Consider the following 5936-nt stretch of genomic DNA (forward strand, 5'->3'; position numbering starts at 1 on the left):
ATTTGTTTCCATTCCTCAGGACTGCATTGCAGCTGCACTGGTGCTGGAAAGTTGGATAGGATTGGGCCCTCAGGCTACAATCCACACTTTCCTGGGAGTAAACCTCATTGACTATAATGGGACTTCCTTCTGAGTAGACATGTAAAGGATTGGGCTCTCAATCACACATGAAAGTTCCCACATGATGCTACAGGAGTATACAGGTGTGGTGCAACCGGACGTGAATTGTAAGCAATGCAAATATTTTGCAGAATCCCACAATCCTCTCTAAGATGGGGGTAGAAACAAAGAAGGTGAAGGCAAGGAAAAGATAAATAAGTTACTGCCTTCACCTTGTTCAAACATTCAGGAAACCATTTGTAAGAAGGGAAGGGAAGGGCAATTTTGTCCACAGAGTCTGAGGTAACATAATTTGGCAGAGAGGTATCCTTATGATATTAGTGCTGAAGAACAGTTCTGATGGAAATCCTATGAAGCTTTTTAAATTTTTTATGAAGACAAACTTTGAACAATTTCCTCATGCTTGCAGAAGGCAAGAAATCAAATTTCTCAGACTGCATGTTGATTAGAAATCTGTCTTCCTAAATGTGTAGCACACTCCTATGCGTGTCTATTCGGAAGAACATCCCATTGTGTTCAGTGGGGTTTACTCTCGGGAAAGTGAGACTAGGATTGCAGCCATAGTTCTCCTCTTTTGTTATCCCACAAATAATTGTATTGCAGATTGAAAATAATTGCAGATCATAGCTTGGAAACGAACTTTAGGCATTTCACTAAATAATACTAAAGATCCACTTTGTATTCACTAAAGATCCAGTTTTGGGGCTTCAATACATTTCTCTGAAGCTATTACATTGTTTCAGTATAGAAAAAGCAAATATAATTGACAGAAGGCAGGGAAGATGACCTTCTTTTAATTCAAGAGATGTTATTCAAGCCCCAACTTGTCGCAGTATAGATCTCCATCCCTTTGTTAGATTCAAGGTGTACCTTGAATTGCTGTGCGTTATCAGTGAAATGGAAATCATGATTGATTTTAGAGGAATGTTTTCTGAGAACAAAATGCATACCTGGATGTATAGAGAATGACTTGAGAAAACTGTAATTTAATAGAAACCGAATACTTCTGGACACCGTGGAATTTAAATATTATAATCTACCTAACATTTATATATATTGAACTTCAAGGTAAGGTATCCTGCTTTGGTTTTGTGCAGCAACACTGGATAGAATTTTAAATAAATTGTCTGACCACTGCTGGCCCATTCATGAGGCCAAGTAAGCAGTTGCCTCAGGCAGCAGACTGGCAAGGAGCTCATTTCTGTCCGTTCCCCCCACCTGCCTCCACTCAAAGGGACAGAGGTTGGTGCGTCGCCTGGTAAAGTCAGGGCCAGCATTTATCATTTGTCTTTCTCTGGCACAGAACCTGTTGTTTCTATTTTTCTTTCTAACCTGTTGACATATGAACACTGCCAGCACTCAATTGCTGGAAGTTCTGGGACAAAGCCCTATGCTGAACATCCCAAACTTGCTACTAATTGGCAATGGCAGCTGTTCCTTCCATCAGTGCTGGTACCAGATAGATGGAGATCCTGGTGTAAAGTCCTGCACTGAGCCTCCAGTGGCATTCCCCACCCACCGTCAGTGGTGCAGTGGGCACTACTACTTATACTGTGAGCTCAGAGATTGACCTCGCCAGATTGACCCTCTGATGGCCATGGGCTCTCTGCCACTGTTCAACCTGGCAGATCTTTGATGTCACTCCTGCATATGAATTAAATATTCAGTTGAGCTCTAGACCCAGGCATACATTTATGGTATTCCTAACTTATTTTTATTTTGTAACTCCCATCATCTATAGAATGACCCAGAAAAGCTGAAAATAGGTGCTCCATCTGTTGTTTTGTAGAGTTTTAAACTTTGCAACCAGGTATTTACATACGATATTTTAAAGCTCAGTAAGTCAATTCTTTGCAAATTCCAAAGGGCTTAGAAGTTCTTTACTGATGAGCATTCCAGTACTTACATCCACACCTCTCTTAAGCCACAACCCAACAGCTTGCACGAATACAAAGGGATTCAAATGCAACAGTGCAATGCAATGCAGACTCACTCTAGAGATTGTGGCAGAATACCTGCAGTCACACAGAAACCAGATCTCCCTACTCTTCATTTGAATGTGTGTGGTGCTTGAGAGGTTCTGGGTTAATTCTCTTGGCTTATAACTCTTTTCTGATTTGTCTGCATGCTTCTTTTCATCATTTGCTAGCTAACACTGTCTTACAAGGGTGGCAATATTGACAGAAAACGAACTAGGCCTTCAGATTCCATGGTATCTTTTCATTGTGACTCATTAGGTATATACATTCAGAGCTCTGTTATTGTTATGCCTTTCAGCAGTGGTACTCAGTAGGATCAATTCTAGTTGTGCAGAATCAGCAGGTTTCTGATGTACACCCAGAGGCATATGGTGGGCCACAGGAAGCTAGACTAGATGGAACTGTTAACCTGAACCAGCAGAGTTTTTCTTATGTTCTTATGTTCTCTGCTAAATTGTTTCAAGTAGCTGCATTACATCCCACCAGTTTGGGAACCACTGGCCTAGAACCAATGTCCAACGTTTTGATCAGCCATTGCAATTTTTAAAAATTGATGTATGTCCCTAAATCTAAGTTGTGTCGGCTTTCTGAACATTTGCTTTGTCTGACACTTTCCCCTAACTTTGTTTCAGTTATTTGTGATTCATGTTTTGGCTTCTTTCAATTCCTTTTGTTCGCAGTATAAAGGAAGGAAGAAGAGAGGTGATGGTCACTTAACCCATTTTTGCCCAGATGTACACATTTGGTCCCTGTTGCGTATATGCAATGTTGGCAGAAATGGCTTAATGAACCATTGGCTAATTTCTGGTGGGCTTCCTAGTGCCTGCTGGGATACTTGCAAAGCTAAGCGGGATTCAATTTGATCTAACAAAGCTCTTCTTCTTAAGCAAAAATGAATACTCAAGATCATATAGCATAGATTAATTATGTTTTAACTAGGAAGACATATTCAAAATGTTGTAAAACAACTTTGTACATTAAAGTACCATGAAGTGTGGAGATTATAGTACAAACAAAAAGTAGACTGCCCAAGACTGAAGTCAGACTATCCCTAATGTAATAGTATCAGGAAAAGGTGAAACACACATCCAAGCAATTCAGAATCTCACCTGTCCACTCTTTGTTATGGAACGTTACCAACGTTATGGAACTCCCTTCCCCTTGACTTAAGAATGGCTCCCTCTCTTGAGACGTTTCGGCGGGGCCTGAAGACCCTTCTGTTTAAACAAGCCTTCTGAGTTAATGGCCTTTTTAACATCTTTTTTAACATCTTTTCTACATCTCTTAGTATTTTTTACAGGCCTGATTCCTATGATCTGCTGCTCTATGCTCCTTTTACCTGATTTTTTATCTGATTACTGTTTTTATGATATTTCTTAATATGTTTTTATCTGCTTTTAACCTGTTGTGAGCCGCCCTAGGTCCCTTTGGGGAGAAGGGCGGGGTATAAATAAAGTTTATTATTATTATTGTCCTCTACTGACAATAAATCTTTTCCATGACTGCCAGCTTTATTTGTATTCAATTATTTGTTCTTCTGAGGATTCTTTTGACCAAGTGATGCAGTAAAACATTGAAGAAATGTTTCTCTGCTTGATTTTCTTCATCTTTCTGATGAAGTGAAAGAAAAACCAGTTTTAAATCCCATTTAGACTTAGTTTGTTTGAAGATAAGAACATAAGAACAGCCCCACTGGATCAGGCCATAGGCCCATCTAGTCCAGCTTCCTGTATCTCACAGTGGCCCACCAAATGCCCCAGGGAGCACACCAGATAACAAGAGACCTCATCCTGGTGCCCTCCCCTGCATCTGGCATTCTGACATAACCCATTTCTAAAATCAGGAGGTTGCGCATACACATCATGGCTTGTACCCCATAATGGATTTTTCCTCCAGAAACTTGTCCAATCCCCTTTTAAAGGCGTCTAGGCTAGACGCCAGCACCACATCCTGTGGCAAGGAGTTCCACAGACCGACCACACGCTGAGTAAAGAAATATTTTCTTTTATCTGTCCTAACCCGCCCAACACTCAATTTTAGTGGATGTCCCCTGGTTCTGGTATTATGTGAGAGTGTAAAGAGCATCTCCCTATCCACTCTGTCCATCCCCTGCATAATTTTGTATGTCTCAATCATGTCCCCCCTCAAGCGTCTCTTTTCTAGGCTGAAGAGGCCCAAACGCCGTAGCCTTTCCTCATAAGGAAGGTGCCCCAGCTCCGTAATCATCTTAGTCGCTCTCTTTTGTACCTTTTCCATTTCCACTATGTCTTTTTTGAGATGCGGTGACCAGAACTGGACACAATACTCCAGGTGTGGCCTTACCATAGATTTGTACAGCGGCATTATAATACTAGCCGTTTTGTTCTCAATACCCTTCCTAATGATCCCAAGCATAGAATTGGCTTTCTTCACTGCCGCCGCACATTGGGTCGACACTTTCATCGACCTGTCCACCACCACCCCAAGATCTCTCTCCTGATCTGTCACAGACAGCTCAGAACCCATCAGCCTATATCTAAAGTTTTGATTTTTTGCCCCAATGTGCATGACTTTACACTTACTGACATTGAAGCGCATCTGCCATTTTGCTGCCCATTCTGCCAGTCTGGAGAGATCCTTCTGGAGTTCCTCACAATCACTTCTGGTCTTTACCACTCGGAAACGTTTGGTGTCATCTGCAAACTTAGCCACTTCACTGCTCAACCCTGTCTCCAGTTCATTTACGAAGAGGTTGAAAAGCACCGGTCCCAGGACAGATCCTTGGGGCACACCACTTTTCACCTCTCTCCATTGTGAAAATTGCCCATTGACACCCACTCTCTGCTTCCTGGCCTCCAACCAGTTCTCAATCCACGAGAGGACCTGTCCTCTAATTCCCTGACTGTGGAGTTTTTTCAGTAGCCTTTGGTGAGGGACCGTGTCAAACGCCTTCTGAAAGTCCAGATATGCTATGGCAAACTCAGTGCCTGCTTGACTGTTCATAGAGCTCATTCACGCTATGAAATTGGCAGGTCTGGTGAAGAGGTGCTTATTTCTAAACAACAACTAGTTCCATTCACAACAGCATTGCTCCTCTTAAATGGCCTTGGAAACCAGCATTAGCTGATGTTTTGTGATTATATTTTTGTCCAGATGCTGCTCAGATGGTGTATTAATTAATCATTTGTGTTAAATTGTTTTAATTGATTGCCACTGGATGCTTTGAATTCTTATTTTGTTACTGCTGCGTTGTTTTTAAATCAAAATTATTTAGTAATGGATTATTAAAGTACCTGTACTTTTTTAAATTCCGTGTTGCTTTTGTACTACAGTTGCAGGGAATTCAACCATAGAAAGTCTCAGAAATTAGTAATACATCAATTACTCTCAGATCCCATGCGTATTTCCTTTAAAGAACGTTCCACCCATGTTAATGGGGCTTACGCTGAGATAGTCAAAGTGGACAGCAGCCTTGGAGCCCAATCCCATCCAACTTTGCATCACTGATGTAGCTGTGCCAATGGGGCATGTGCTGCATCAAGCGGTGGAGTGGCAGTGACAGAAGCCTCTTCAATTTAAGGGAACATTTGTTCCTTTACCTTGGGCAGCATTGTGGCAGCATCAGCAATGGAGAGTTGGATAGGACTGGGCCCAATTGTCTAGGGGCAGTACTGGTCAAAGCTTTGGTACTACCTAAAGTAGTGCCTGTCATCACCCTCCTTCCCCATCTGCTGCTCATCATCTTGCCACCTGTCCCCTGCATCCTTTCCTGCAGCTCCAACACAGTCTCCTGTCCTCCACATTGGTCCTTCTTCGCATGCTTTGATTTGATTTGATTAAATGTATTTTGAACAGGAC

General features: G+C 41.9%; 1 protein-coding gene across 1 annotated transcript in view; it reads left to right on the forward strand.

The window, feature by feature from the left end:
* SLC35F1 (solute carrier family 35 member F1) overlaps positions 1-5936 on the forward strand; it is a 257867-nt gene that overhangs the window by 244839 nt on the left and 7092 nt on the right. The gene's annotated exons all lie outside the window — the stretch shown is intronic.

The sequence above is a fragment of the Tiliqua scincoides genome, chromosome 1, assembly GCF_035046505.1.
Source record: "Tiliqua scincoides isolate rTilSci1 chromosome 1, rTilSci1.hap2, whole genome shotgun sequence".
Lineage (NCBI taxonomy): Eukaryota > Metazoa > Chordata > Lepidosauria > Squamata > Scincidae > Tiliqua > Tiliqua scincoides.